The sequence below is a fragment of the Patagioenas fasciata genome, chromosome W (assembly GCF_037038585.1).
Source record: "Patagioenas fasciata isolate bPatFas1 chromosome W, bPatFas1.hap1, whole genome shotgun sequence".
NCBI classification, from domain to species: Eukaryota; Metazoa; Chordata; class Aves; order Columbiformes; family Columbidae; genus Patagioenas; species Patagioenas fasciata.
Window position 1 is genome coordinate 37655743 of NC_092559.1, and position 15931 is coordinate 37671673.

Consider the following 15931-nt stretch of genomic DNA (forward strand, 5'->3'; position numbering starts at 1 on the left):
AAAACGCCCCCAACTCAGAAAAGCCCACTATTCACTGAGCATGCATAGAAGAATAAAAGTGGACTGTACCTTTAAACCAAAGAGAGCAAAGTTTAGACCAATGAACTCTGAGTAGGCATAAATATGCAGAAGATGTTAGGAATAGTTAAAAGTTAAAAGTTGAAATGTATAAATACATAGCTCAGCCTACTTCTAGTGTGCTAGCTTTGAGAAAGATTGCCTAGCACCTTTTTCTGTGCAGAACTGTAAATAAAGGAAATACCTTGACCCCATGTATAAATTGGTATCTGCACACCAGGTAACAATCACAGAATCACAGAATCACAGAATGTTAGGGATTGGAAGGGAACTCGAAAGATCATCTGGTCCAATCTCCCTGCCAGAGCAGGAACACCTATTTGAGGTTACACAGGAAGGTGTCCAGGTAGGTTTTGAATGTCTCCAGAGTAGGAGACTCCACAACTCTCCTGGGCAGCCTGTTCCAGTGTTCTGTTACCCTTACTGAGAAGAAGTTTCTTCTCAAATTTAAGTGGAACCTCTTGTGTTCCAGTTTGAACCCATTACCCCTTGTCCTAGCACTGGATGTTGCAGAGAAGAACCTGGCTCCATCCTCGTGACACTCACCCTTTACATATTTATAAACATTAATGAGATCACCCCTCAGTCTCCTCCAAGCTAAAGAGACCCAGCTCCCTCAGCCTTTCCTCATAAGGGAGATGCTCCACTCCCTTAATCATCTTTGTTGCCCTCCACTGGACTCTCTCCAGCAGTTCCCTGTCATTCTTGAACTGAGGGGCCCAGAACTGGACACAATATTCCAGATGTGGACTCACCAGGGCAGAGTAGAGGGGAAGGAGAACCTCTCTGGACCTACTAACCACCCCCCTTCTAATACACCCCAGGAATACATCTAATACATCCCACCTTTTGGGACAACATTTTCTGGTAACCCAGGTGGGACAGTCGTAATGGTTTTGCCTGGACTGTCTTACTGCTTCTGACAGAAGGAGACATGGACCGAGCAGGACTCCAACATGCATTGACCTATTGATCAGGACCTCCACTGGCTCCTCTCCAACCATCGGGCGGTAAGCGACACAATGGTGCAATACATTATAGAGGTATTTTTAAAGAGGTAAGAGAAGGGGAGGGTTAGTAAGTTACATTGGGAAGCAGCCGACATTTGACACAAGATGCATCTAGATGTAGATGCATGACAAAGGGAGAGGCCCTTTGCCAATTGTCAAGGTTTTGATTGCGGGGTGACAATAAAACCGTGGCAGATATATTGTTAACCCCTCTCTCCTCCCACTTCCCTCTTCAGCCCCTCCCTCTCCCCCCTTCCCACTAAGGACAGGTGACTGGGAGGGAAAAAAAGAACAGAGAGAAGAGAGTTGGAAAAGTTAAAGATGTTTTACTAATGCTACTAATAAGAATAGGGAAAATAATACAAAATATACAAAACCAATCTTGAAAGTCTCAGCAACTGCAGGGCCAGCACCCGAAGTCCTGGATTGGACTCTGCAGCCAACTGGAACTGGATTCACTCTGTCACTAGGCTTCAGTTCACAGGGACGACTAGCAAGGTCCTCTCCTAATGTCGACCATAAGGAAAAAGGGCAAGATCCTCGTGATCTCCCACTTTTATATGAAGTATGATGTGAATTGGATGGAATAGTTCAGTTGGTCAGTTTTTTGGTCACCTGTTTCTCGTTGCCCCTCTCACGAGATGTGCATCCATTCTCATCCATTCTTATCAATGACCTAGCATACCATTGCATTGTCTACCAAAACATGTATCTGGCTTTTCAGAAAAATGCAGCTAATATGAAGGCTTTAGTTGGCAGGCAAATTCACTAAAAGAGAAACTTGTTTTTAACAAAACCAGGACACCAACTGAGGGTTGGAGCAGAGGGGTTAAGAATTTCTTTTCAGTACTGATATGGGTTCAGCTACTTCACAGGAAATACCCCCTTGTTCTCACTTGGGATGTATTTTAAAATATTTGAGAAAATTTGGAGGGGACCCCCTAAGCAAGGATAAATTGAAAAGATATTGTAATCAATGGTGGGCTGCTTATAAATTGGAAGATGAAGAAAAATGGCCAGAAAATAGGTCTTTGCAATATAACACAATATTATAATTAATGTTGTTTTGTAGAAAGTTAGAAAAGTGGGATGAAGTACCTTATGTGGAGTTGTTTTTCTCTCTTAGAAATGATTGTGACACTAGAAGGAAATGTGGGTTAGTTGGTTCGAAGCATCGAAATGGAATATATTTGATAAATGAGAAAAAGAAAAAGACAAATTCCTGTTGTAGTGGTTGTGAAATTGGAAAAGGTTGTCAAAAAGAAACTGAGGAGGATGAGCAATTGGTTTGTAGTAACTCCTTGACAAGTGGACACAAGTTCTTCTAGTGAAGAAGAAAATGAAGTTACTAGGTTGAGGCAAAAGTAATTGCAGTTTTTGCAGTGTTGAAATTTGCTGCTTGGTATTGGAATACATTCTTAAAGAAATGTAGTTATGTTGTACATAATTTTAATGCACTTTTCTTGCTTTAAGGTTTTTTTACTACTGACTTATTCCTTGCTGTTTATTTTATATCTATTTTAGATTATGGAAATTATGTTAGACTAAAAGGCAAGTTCAAATAATTTTCTTATTCGAGTTCAAAATGGGTTGTAAAGAAGCAGAGACAACCTGCAAAATCAGCAACACATTTGGCCCAGGAACTGCTAACAAATGTACAGTGCAGTAGTGGTTCAAGAAGTTTTGCAAAGGAGACAAGAGCCTTGAACATGAGGAACATAGTGGCTGGCCATCGGAAATTGACAATGACCAATTGAGAGCAGTCATTGAAGCTGATCCTCTTACAACTACATGAGAAGTTGCTGAAGAATTCAACGTCGACCATTCTATGGTCATTCAGCATTTGAAGCAAATTGGAAAGGTGAAAAAGCTCTAGAAGTAGGTGCCTCATGAACTGACCGATAATAAAAAAAATCATCATTTTGAAGTGTCGTCTTCTCCTATGCAACAACAACAAACCATTTCTCGATTGTATTGTGACACGCGGCGAAAAGTGGATTTTCTATGACAACCGGTGATGACCAGCTCAGTGGTTGGACTGAGAAGAACCTCCAAAGCACTTCCCAAAGCCAAACTTGCACCAAAAAAAGGTCATGGTCACTGTTTGGTGATCTACTGCCAGTCTGATCCACTACAGGTTTCTGAATCCCAGTAAAACCATTCCATCTGAGAAGTATGCTCAGCAAATCAATGAGATGCACTGAAAACTGTAATGCTTGCAGCCAGCATTGGTCAACAGAAAGGGCCTACAACAATGCCCGACTGCATGTCATACAACCAACACTTCAAAAGCTGAATGAATTGGGCTGTGGCTACGAAGTTTTGCCTCATCCGCCATCTTCATCTGACCTCTCACCAACTGACTACCACTTCTTCAGGCATCTTGACAACTTTTTGCAGGGAAAACACTTCCACAAACAGCAGGATGCAGAAAATGCTTTCCAAGAGTTCATCGAAACCCAACACACAGATTTTTATGCTACAGGAATAAACAAACTTATTTCTCATTGACGAAACTATGTTGATTGTAATGTTTCCTATTTTGATTAGTAAAGATGTGTTTGAACCTAGTTATAATGATTTAAAATTCATGGTTCAAAACTGCAATTATTTTGCACAACCTAATGTTAGCCCTGTTTTGGGAGAACTAGAGGACAACATCCAATATTTCAGGCCCCTCTCAGACAAACTGTTGGGCCTGAAGGAGGGCCAGTGCTTGTACATATCCCCTTTACTACCTCAGATTTGTTAAATTAGAAATAATCAGTTTGACTGTATCGAATTAATCCAGAAGGACTGTAGGGGATGATTAAAACTGTTATATTAACCCATAACCCTAACTGGAGGGGATATCCAGGCCCTAGTAGAATATCTGTTTACTAGTGAAGGAAGACAGATGATGTGAGAAAAAGCAAAGGAAGAGAGTAACCAGTGTCATGGGACAGACCCTGATCAATATCTATGTAGGGAAGAACCACGATAGTTCCCCATTACATCTAGGGGATTGGAAAGACTGAGAACATATCAACACTTGATTTTATATGGGATACAGCATGGAGTGCAATAGCCAAAGAATTTGTCTAAATTATAGGAAGTGAGGCAAGATTTTAATATGAGTCCATTGGCATTTTATGAAAGATTGGGTGAAGTGGCAAAGAAATGGACTGATTTTAATCCAGAAGAGGAAAGCAATCAGAAAATGTTTAACAAGTTAGTTATTGGACAGCCAGTGCCAGACATTAGAAAGAAGTTGCAGAAGGTAGATGACACAAGTGGTATGTCTGTGTCACAACTAATAGTGATTACCTATAAAGTATATAATTAGTGTGATGAGATAGAAATAAAAGAGAAGCAGGTCCAAATGAAGTTGCAAGCTTGCCTGTTTGCTGCTGCCTTGTCAGAAAACCAGGAAAGCAGGAGAAGAGGGAGAGAAAGTTTGCGAGGGAGAGAAAGGGGGAGCGTAGGGGGAAGGAATTGGTATAAAACATCCTTTGGACAAACCCCCCTTGGACCAAATCAGTGTGCATATTGCAAACAGGAAGGGCACTGGAAAAATGAGTGCCCTCATCTTAAGAAAACTCAGGGGAACACTAAAGAGCCCATCGTGATGGCAGAAATAGGATTAGATTGAAGGGGACGGGAGGAATCTATTAAGTCTCCCCAGCTGATCCTCTGGTTCCAGTAAAGCTGGGAAATGATATGATAGATTTTTTTAATAGATAGTAGGGCAACCCACTCTGTAGTAGCAAATTGTAAAGGACAATCAAGTAAAATAAAGGCCCATGTTATTGGTGCAACTGGGAAAAAGACTTTAAGGCCATTCTTACAATTGATGGAATATACAATTGGAAATAAGTAACTTGTGAATTTCTCTATATGCCATAATGTTCCTCACCTTTACTAGGATGTGACATTGTGTGAATTAAATGTAAAATTAGAATCATAAAGTCATAGAATGTCCTGAGTTGGAAGGGACCCACAAGGATCGTTGAGTCCAACTCCTGTCCCTACATATGACAACCCCACAGTTCACACCATGTGTCTGAGGGCATTGTCCAGTCTCTTCTTGAATACTTTCAGGCTTGGAGCTGTGACTACCTCCCTGGGGAGCCTGTTCCAGTTCTCCACCACCCTCTGGGTGAAGAACCTTTTCCTAATGTCTAACCTAAACCTCCCCTGATACATCTTACTGCCATTCCCTCGAGTTCTGTTGTTGATCGCCAGAGAGAAGAGATCAGTCTTCCCTTCCTCCTCCCCTTGTGAGGAAGCTGTAGGCCACAATGAGGTCTCGCCTCAGTCTCCTCTTCTCCAGGCTGAACAAATCAAGTGACTTTAGCTGGTCCTCATAGGGCTTCCCCTCCAAACCCTTCACCAACTTTGTAGCCCTCTTCTGGACACTCCAGTAGCTTTATATTCTTTTTATACTGTGACGCCCAGAACTGCACACAGTACTCCAGGTGAGGCTGCATTAGTGCAGAGCTGAGTGGGACAATCACCTCCCTCAACCAGCTGGCAATACAGTGCTTGATGCACCCCAGGACACGGTTGGCCCTCTTGGCTGCAAGGGCAGACTGTTGGCTCACGTTCAACTTGCCGTCAACCAGAACCCCCAGATCTCTCTCTGCACGGAGCTGCTTTCCAGCATCTCATCCCCCAGTCTGTATGTACAGCCAGGGTTGCCAGGGACACCCAGGTGCAAAATTGGGCACTTGTTCTTGTTGAGCTTCATATGGTTGGTGATTACCCAGTTGTCCAGTTTGTCCAGATCCTTCCGCAGGGCTTCTCGCCCTCAAGAGTGTCGACAGCTCCTCCCAATTTTGTGTCATTGGCAAACTTACTTAGTATTCCTTCAAGTCCTGTGTCCAAGTCATTTATGAAGACATTGAAGAGTACTGGCCCTAAGATGGATCCCTGCAGAAGCCCGCTAGTGACTGGTTGCCGGCCTGACATAACCCTATTTACTAGAACCCTTTGAGCCCAGCCTGTCAGCCAATTTCCCACCCACTGCATCATGTGTTTATTCAGCAGTATGCTGGCCATTTTGTCCAGGAGGATACTGTGAGAGACAGTATCAAAGGCTTTAGTGAAATCCAAAAAGATCACATTGACAGGCTTCCCTTGGTCAACTAGGTGGGTAACCTTGTTGTGGAAAGTAATTAAGTTGGTCAAGCAGGACTTTCCCCTCATGAACCCATGCTGTCTGGGACCAATGACTGTATTGTCATTCAGATGTTTTTCAATAACTCCCAGAATAGTCTTCTCCATGATTTTGCCAGGCACAGAAGTGAGTCTGGCAGGCCTATAGTTGCCAGGGTCATCCCTGTTGCCATTCTTGTAGATTGGGACAACGTTCACCAGCTTCCAGTCACCTGGGACCTATCCGGATTCCCAGGAGCACTGAAAAACCACGGAGAGAGGTCTCAATATATCAACCAGCTCTTTAAGTACTCTTGGATGAATTCCATGAGGCCCCATCGACTTGTAGGGATCTAGCTGGATTAGCAAATCCTGCACAAGTTCCGGATTGACTGGGAGTTTATTGTTCTTACAGCCATGGTTCTCTAGCCCAGGCCTATTGGGCCCCCCCAAGTCCATCATCAGTGTTGAAGACTGAAGCAAAGAAAGCATTAAATGTCTCTGCTTTGTCTGTGTCCCTGTGTGGCAGAATGCAAATCCCCCTCTCTCCCCCCCTCCTCCTTCAGTATGGAGGGAGTAGGCACATCTCCCTCTCTCTGCTACTTGAGGCTAACAGTTTCTTTTGTTTGGCCCAGAGCACCCTGGCCAGGGCCATTAGGAGAAGGGATTGCCGAGGCACCAGTGAGCCGCTGGGCACCTGTGACCAGTGTGGGGGATGTTTGGAGGCTTCAGGGGCACCCCACACATGGTGTGGCGGTGCAGAGAAGCTTCTAGAATGCCTACAGTCAGGTCTGATCAGCCAGTATAAAACGGGACTCTCTCATCGAGACTGGGCCCATTGTCACCGGTCTCTTGGAGTGCGAGCTGAAGATGCTACCGCCGAGAACCCCCCCTCCCCGGGATGGAGACCCCGCTTGCCTTGTCGCCACGTGTGTGAGTAAAACCCCTCGCAGGATTGCGAGTATATAACTTTATTCCATGCACATATGCACGTGTAACTTCCTGTGCTTAATACAAGCACGTATAACTTTATTTCCTCGCACAATCGCAAGTGTATTTATATTCCGTGCACATTTGCACGCGTACTTTAAATTATTTCCTCGCACAATTGTGAGTGTATTATAAATTTATCCTCGCACAATCGCGAGTGTATTTTCCTCCCGTGCTTCCACATAAGCACGTGTAGTATTCCGTGCACATTCGCACGTGTAAGTAAATTAACCCTCGCAGAATTGCGAGTGTATTATAAATTTACCCTCGCGGAATCGCGAGCGTACGCTTTACCTGTATCTCTTTAAGAATAAGACCGCACCGTGTTCAGGCAAGTGTGTACTCCTCTGGGACTCGGGGTGGTTCCGGCATTGTTTTGGGTGAAGCCACGTGCATGCACTCTGTGGACCGCCTGTTGTACTAGTTGCTGCCCCTTAATAATTTTCCTCAACTGATACCCGAACCTCTATTTAAGTCACTTTTGGAGTGCTAAAACCCTGTTTCTCACCGGTTTAATAAAAGTTGTTTTGGACCCTGTTGTCCCTTAAATTAGCCTCGGGGTGCCTCCGTGACACCCTGTTAATAAGGTGACCATACTCACCAAGTAATGGACCAATGTTATTTCCAGTTTGCCTTTTGCCATTAATATATTTGAAAAAGGTCTTTTTATTGTCCTTCACAGTACTGGCCAGCTTCAATTCTAAATGAGCTTTGGCCACATGAATTTCTTCCCTACAGTGTGAGCAGCATCTCTGTAGTACTCCCATGACACATGACCTTGCTTCCACTGACCATATACTTTCTTCTTTTGCCGCAGTTCAAGAAGAAGAGCCCTGCTCAACCAAGCTGGCTTTTTGCCTCCCCTTCTAGATTTTTGGCATTTTGCCTGATCCTGTGCTTTTAGTAGGTGGTATTTAAAAAGCGACCAACACTGACGGACCTCAGCAAATTCAAAAGCTTCTTCCCAGCTGTCGAGGGTTAAGATTGTGGGGTGACAATAAAACCCTTGCAGATGTATTGTTAACCTCCTCTCCCCCCCACTTCCCCTTTTTGCCCCTCCCTCTCCCCCCTTCCCACTAAGGACAGGCGATCGGGAGGGAAAGAAGGACAGAGAGAAGAGAGTTGGAAAAATTAAAGATGTTTTACTAATGCTACTAATAAGAATAGAGAAAATAATACAAAATATACAAAACCAATCTTGAAAGTCTCAGCAACTGCAGAACCAGCACCCAAAGTCCTGGATTAGACTCTGTAGCCGACCTGGAGCTGGATTCAGCCTCTCACTAGGCCTCAGTTTGCAGGGACAACTAGCAAGGTCCTCTCCTAATGTCGGCTATAAGCAGAAGGGAAAAGGAAAAAAGGGAAAAGGGACGAGATCCTCGTGATCTCCCACTTTTATATGAAGTATTCACGTGAATGGAATGTTATACTCAGTTGGTCAGTTTCTTGGTCACCGGTTTCTCATTGTCCCTCTCGCGAGATGTCCATCCGTACTTATCAATAAGTTTGCATTCCATTGCCATGTTTACCAAAACATGTATCTGGTTCTCCAGGAAAATGCAGCTAATATGAAGGCTTTAGCTGACAGGCAAATTCACTAAAAGAGAAACTTGTTTTTTAACAAAACCAGGAGACCAGGGGACCTTAATAAGTAGTTTTCTGAGCAACCAGAATTCTCCTCATATCTAAAGTTTAGTCTTGGTGTCAGTTTTCCTCCTGTTGCCAAGGCAGCCACCAATTGCCACTTCTCCCACAAGACCCTCTCTGTTATCAAGTAGCAAATCTAGGAAGGCATCTTTCCTGGTCTATTCCCTTAGTACCTGCACCAACAAGTTATCAACCAGATGCTTTAGGAATCTTCTGGACCTGTTGGTGCCAGCTGTATGATATTCCCAGTTGACATCTGGTAAGTTGAAGTCCCCCATAAGGACAAGGGAAGATGTCTTGGGGGCTTCACTTAGTTCCTTAAAGAATAACTCATCAGTGTTGTCATCCCAGCTGGGAGGCCTATAGTAGGCTCCCACAACAACATCTGCTTTATTTGTCTGTCCCTTAATCCTTACCCAGAGGCTCTCAACTTTACCACTGACAACTGCTAGCTCTATGCATTCCAGCCCCTCCGCTACACACAATGCCACCCCCCCGCCTCTCCTACCCTGCCTATCCCTTCTGAATAACCTGTAACCATCCATCATGGCACACCAGTCACAGGACTCATCCCACCAGGTTTCACTGATGCCAATTATATCATATCCCTGGGACCAGGCCAAGGCTTCTAGTTCATCTTACTTTTTCCTCATGCTGCAAGCATTATTGTAGAAGCATTTCAAGTGTGGTTGATTGTGCCCTTCACCTCGTGGCGCAGTCTGAGGAATCTCACTGTCACGCACCTCCTCGAGCTTTGGTGTGCCGTCCCATTCCTCATCACTGACTGGCCTGGTACTGCCCACTTCCCCCTTCCAATCTGGTTTAAAGCCCTATCGATCATCCTTGCTAGCCCCTGAACCTACATCTTTTTCCCCTTCTGCGAGAGGTGCATCCCATCAGATGTCAAAAGACCTGACGAAGAAGAGACCATCCCATGATTGAAGAACCCAAAGTTCCACCGATGACACCAGTCACGGAACCATGTGTTGATTAGTTGGGCCTGCCTGTTCTATTTTGTATTCCTGACTGCTACTGAAAGAATGGAAGAAAAAAACACCTGAGCCATCGACCAACTGCCCTAAAACTCTGAAATCCCTTTTGATCGCCTTAAGATTTCTTTTTCCTACCTCTTCTCTGCCAAAATTAAGGACCAATAGTAACATCTCTTATCCTGGCCCCAGGGAGGCAGCAGACTTCCCTGTGGGTTGGGTCAGATAGGCATATTGGGCCCTCTGTTCTCTTCAGAAGGGAGTCCCCTATGACAACTACCCTTCTTTTTGTCTTCACATGTGTGGTTTTTATGGGTTTCTGCTGGGGACATGCTATGCATCCCACTGACTGTGGAGGAAAAAGTGCATGCCCCTGGAAATCAGCAGCAACCCTGCAAACCACCCTGTTGAAAACTATTTTAGCTCTGTTAGAAGGACCAGCACCCATTGCCCCCTCCTGCAGAACAGAATCCCTGGAGGTGATTCCTGAGCCTGTACACTTCCGACCTATCGTAAAGGGAGCTGAGGGGGTGCTGAAATCTTTAGCTTTGGCCATTAAGACAAACTTAAACAGTACTACTTTCCAAGAGTATGCTAGCAGATTTACCACTATACTCCCCATAGGATAAAAACCAGGGGAGAACCTCAACTAAAGTAAATGTAATAGAAAAGAGACAGCCTGTCTCCATGCAAAAGACAAAAACAAAAGGGGGAAATTGGGAAATGCTCTCAGTTACTGCTGAGTGTAAGAGATTATGGAAAATGTGCTTAGATAAGGGGCTTGCTCTGAGTCAGTTAAATGGGCTGCCAACTCCTGTTCTAGGGAAACTGGCTGGGTTTTCCTCATTAACTTCTCTTGATAGCTATGGGGTCTGTGTCAGGAGATGGGGGTGACGCTGTAAGATTTTAAGAGATAATGAGCCAGAAGAAGCAAGGGAAGTGAGCTCAGGCTATACCCAAATCTATCAGCAGTAAATCTAGACCATGCATATGCAGGAAACTAGGGTGGAGCTCGATTCAGTGGAGGTAATGGCAGCTGCTACTCCCCCTGCTAAGGATCCCAGTCCCTAGATGATGGTTGCAGTTAATAACTGCTACCTAACAACATTCCTCATTGACACAGGAGCCCAAATATTGATGGTAGATAAGGACACTTACAAAGGATAGCCTCCGTTTAGCTAGCAGTTAGTTTCTATTGTAGACGTCAACGGGGAAAATCACTACTCACCCACTGGTCAGGGATAAACTAATACTGTCTAATGGACAGACAGTCTGCCCAACCTTGCTTTTAGGTTCCCATAATATATTGGTGTGCTGGTTTGACTGAAATCAAGTTAATTTTCTTCATGCAGTTAGAAATTTTTCTTTTTCTTAGCTAGCATGGTCATGCTCTATGCAATTCCTCACAAACTCTGTTTGTGCCAAGCAGTCAGTCCCAGGAAGAGAGCACCCTGGTCCCAAACAGCTGATCCCAGGGAGAGAGAGAAAAGACCAAAGAGGCAGAAAGGTCTAGAGGCTGACTGTAAAAAAAGCAGAATGGCAAAAGGACAAACTAAAGGAACTCCTGAATGGAACTCAACCAAAATGGAACAGAACTGGAAGAGGTCTCCCCAGCTGGAAAACCTGACTCTCATTAAATACATACCATGACGCTAATGGCATGGAATATTCTCATTGATCAGCCTGGATGTCAGTCAAAGTCTGTCCCATCTATGCCTCCCTTCTTAGCTGCCTCATACCTGCAGACAGAAATCCCAGAAAGACCTTGGTCTCTCAGAAAACGGCTAACAGTAAGTTCTTAAATTCTCTTTGTTCCAACTCAAAACCACTGGAAAGTTACTTGAAGAAAAACATTAATTCTGTCCCAAAGTGTTCGTTATCTTATTATTCTCAAACTAAATCCAAACAACAACCTGTAGACACAGGCCTGGCTGCACCCTGCCCCAATGACACTCTTGCCTTCTCCCCAGGGCTCAAGGATTACCAGTTCCCACAGGATGAGTCTGTGGTGCCCTCAAACCCCTTCCTGGAGGAGGAGGAGGACTTGAAGAAAGATTCTCACCTGGCAGACCAGGTGACAACTGCTCATGGTGGTCACCTCCCAACGCAGCCTTTGTAGGTCATTTCCCCTGCTTGAACCTTCTGTCCTAACCTGGGCACGAAGCACAGCTCAGTGCTCACTGCAAAAATCTCTTTCTGGCAAAGCAAAGTTCTGACTGGGGCTGTGGAACAGCTCCATCAGGGCCTGCTTGGATCGAAGTTTCCCATAGACTCTCCCTGCCAGTCTCAGGCTCTTCCTAATTCAGCCAGAGAGACCTTCTCCCCAGTATATCCAGCATGTGATTGGCTCTTGCTCATTGCATGTGTTTCCCAAAGGGAATGCTGCCTCCAGAACCTGTCCTTCACACACAAGAAACAGGTGTGGGGTCATTTCTGCTGGGATCTTTTATTAACCCAAAGTGCTGTATGGAGCAGAGCCTCATCCTGCTGCAACCCTTTACCCCCCCTTCTTGCTCCTCAGACCTGTATAACATCAGTAACACTTGTGGGAAGGTGGGGTTCTGCATCTTTAAAACTGTGTATAAGATCAAAGAGGATATTATTGGGACCTTTTAACTTCTCAGAAGGAGACATCCCATGTCTGCAGGTCAGTGCTGGTTTTGGAGTCATTGTGGAGAGAGGCAGGGGTTTTGGGTGGGGGAGTGAGAGAAGGAATTGAGGTGGCACTGGGCTGCTGTAGGGTTTCTAGTGGGACCCAGCTGAGGTCTGTTGAGTATTGATAAGGATCATGGCTGAAAACATTGTGACAAAACTAGTTCAGCCAGAAGACACATTCAGAGCACCGGGAACTGCGATCTACACATCAACAATGAGCTAACGAGCCACAGATCAGGCTGGCTGACTGACCAGAGATGGAGGATGTACTGGAGGGCACATAGCCCCATCTCCTGATATGCTCGGCTCGGCAAACAAAGGGGAAAAGTTGAGACCCTTTTAACGTGGCCCAGGACTTGTCCAGACTTGTCCCTCTTTCGCAATCACCACTTTTCCCCCCACCCAGACTTTCCTCTACTCTGGGAGCTATAAAAAGCTCACCTAAAACAGCACAGTTGAGGGAATACCAGTCTCATCTAAGGGCCTGTCAGTCTCATCGAGGGAAGACCAGCCTACCAGTCTCACCAAAGGAAATACTAGCTCGGCCTCATCGGGAGAATACCAGCACCCTGAGGACCCTCACTCTGAACCAGATATTGGAGGATGCTGCGCTCCTGACCCCAGCATCCTTGCCATGGAACACCGAAGCTACACATCATTGTACAAGTCCTGTCATCCACACTGTGGGGCCGTAAGAGACTGGATCCCTCACTCTTTTCTTTCTTCCTTTCTCTCTGCTCTTTCCTTCTCTCCTCCTTTTTTCTATACCCCCATTTCTTTGTCTCTCCTTCCATATATATATATATTACTCTCTTTCTCTCTCCCTTATACCTTAGTTTTCCTTCCTTCTCTACCACTCTCTTTCCCTTTTGAACATATAAGGATAACACCATCTTTAAGCTCTGCTCTTGATTTCTGGTTAAATTTCATATTATAGCTACTGATGGTTGCCAATACACCGCTCATAGTAGGATTTTTGCTGTTAATGTGTTGATAAGTTCTGTTATACTTTTGCCAAGTCACCATTCGCTGTAACCAATATTCCAACAAGTACTTTTAGTAAAACTCACAATTGAATTGGACCCCAGAGGTCATTCACTTCACATAACTGCGCAGAATTAACCCAGAGTTAACTCACACCTGGTCTCATCTCTTGAGTCAGGGCGTGTGTCACATCTAGAGTTAACTCATCCCTCATCCCATCTGTTGGGACAGGTCAAGGTCCCCTTGGGGGATGAGGTGGGGAATAACCTCAGTTCTGAGCTCATTTGGGAAATGGAGGCCCCAAGGCTTTGGCCAGGGCTGTGTGAGTGTGTGAGAGTGAGCATCCTGCTGATTGCCCTGCAGTTCTCCATTAGCCTGCAGACAGAGGAGAGCATCCAGGAGGAGTTCCAGCACCAGCAGGGTCAACCCATCTCCTTCAGCATGCCCGCCCGCCATCAGGAGGTCTGCCTGCACATGTCCCAGAGCAGCTTCAGCTTGCCCATTCTGCTCAGCTCTACCCATGGATTCACCAACAGGGAAGGGACCTGACCCTGCTGGTTTCTGTAGGAGGATGGCAATTTCCCCAGTCCTGCCTTCACTGCCCTGCAGGGCTGGGTTGTGTGGGAGGGAGCTGGCCTGTGTGAGTAGGCTTATTTTCTTGTCCCTTTACCAGGACAGCCAGCACAAGACAGCTTCTGTCCCTGTCCCTTGTGGTGTTGGCTGCTGACCCTCCTTTAGCCCACAGTGTCCCTGAAGTGGCAGCTGTACTTTGAGTTTGTGACCTCTGGGAGCCAGTTGGAGGCCATCCTCTGGACTGGGGGGAACAAGTTAAAGTGGACACTTTCAGCTGGGACTTACCCATCATAGTCCTTCCCACCAATCCCATCCTGGCTTCCTATGTATCTCAGTTCTGCACCAACTCCATCGCCATCTGAAGTGAGGAGAGCTGGTAAGGGCCTGTGGTGCTTCAAGCATCTAGTGGGAATGTCAGGCAGGACTGTCGTTGGCATGCTGTGGGGTGTTCACCTCAGCGTCCCCCTGGGTTCATCTGCAATGCCCAGGTGGGCACCAGGTGAGTCTGTCCTGCCTCGTGGGAAAGATGTCTCATGTGCACAGCCCAGTACTCCTGTTACCCTTGCCCAGAGGAGGCTCCTGGCAGGCCAGCCTTGCATTGCTGGCACATGCTGGTGTTATGGATGCAGCCACATGCTGCGGCAGCACGATAGTGATGATCCAAAACTGAGGAGCACTGAGTTCCCCGGGCTGTTCTCTGTCTGTGCTCCTGGGTATGAAGGCATCCTGCTGGTCTTGGGATCCTTGGGGAGCTGGAGTGAATGCATGCTGTGCATTCAGGAGCTAGAATGGAGATCTCCCCACTCAACAGTTAGCTCCCCATTTCTACCAAACCTTTCAAAGAGTTTTCCCCTTTGCATGGAAATCTAATAAACATCTGAATGTGCAAAACTCAGCCTTACAAAGATCTGTATTCCTACACCGTTCCTGGTGCTGGACGCAGCCTGCCCTGCACGACAGTCGCAGGCTGGAGACCTCCTATTTGTTTAAAAACTTTATTGCAAGAACAGAAACATCTACACAAAGCTCTGCACAACACAGTCCTGGAACCGGCTGGGGCAGGCTGCAGCGATTGAGAATGACACACGCAGACACACACACGCACACAGAGTTCTTGTTAGCAGCGAGAGCAGAGCAGAGTTGAGTAGAGCTCCCTTTAATTAATTCTTTCTCAATTTATATTTTACAGCTACAGATCTGGACCAAGAGGTCAAACAGGATGTTTTTTTCAAAAAATGTTATTCCAGACACACCACACTCGTCTTGTGACTGTTTTCAGTCACATTCTTTCACACACATTCCTTGGGCAGTTTTCCAGCTCGGCCTCTCACTCTCATGCATTCTTTGAGTGGTCTTCCAGCCCGGCCTCTCACTCTCATAAGCACACAGTCATCCTGTATAACCTGTCCAAGACCGCTTTGTATTTTGACTGATTGCTGTGATTTAATCATGTTAGTATTAGTCTTCCTTGATCATCCAGATGTCTGGAGTTGTTAATCATGTTAGTATTGATCTTTTATCATCCAGGTGGCTGGAGCTGTATGTTCTGCCGCTCCCACACAGGCTGCCAGCATGGCTGGCTCCACTCTGGTGCATGCAGATTGCTTCAGCTCCCTGAACCCTAGCAGGGCACCTGGCTCCCCACCCCACTCTCCTGCAGCTGAGATAGGGCAGCTGGCATGGATGAGGCTGAGCTCCTCCTGGGGACACATTCTAGTGGTTCCCCCTGCTCGCCTGGCACTCTGCTGCCTGCCCCGGGCTGGCTCCATTGCAGTGCTGCCCAGGGCTATTTTGCAGTGCCAGGGACCCCCTTCAGCCCCAGGATCACGGCTGGCATTGTGAAAGCAAACACCATAAATCCAAGGAAGT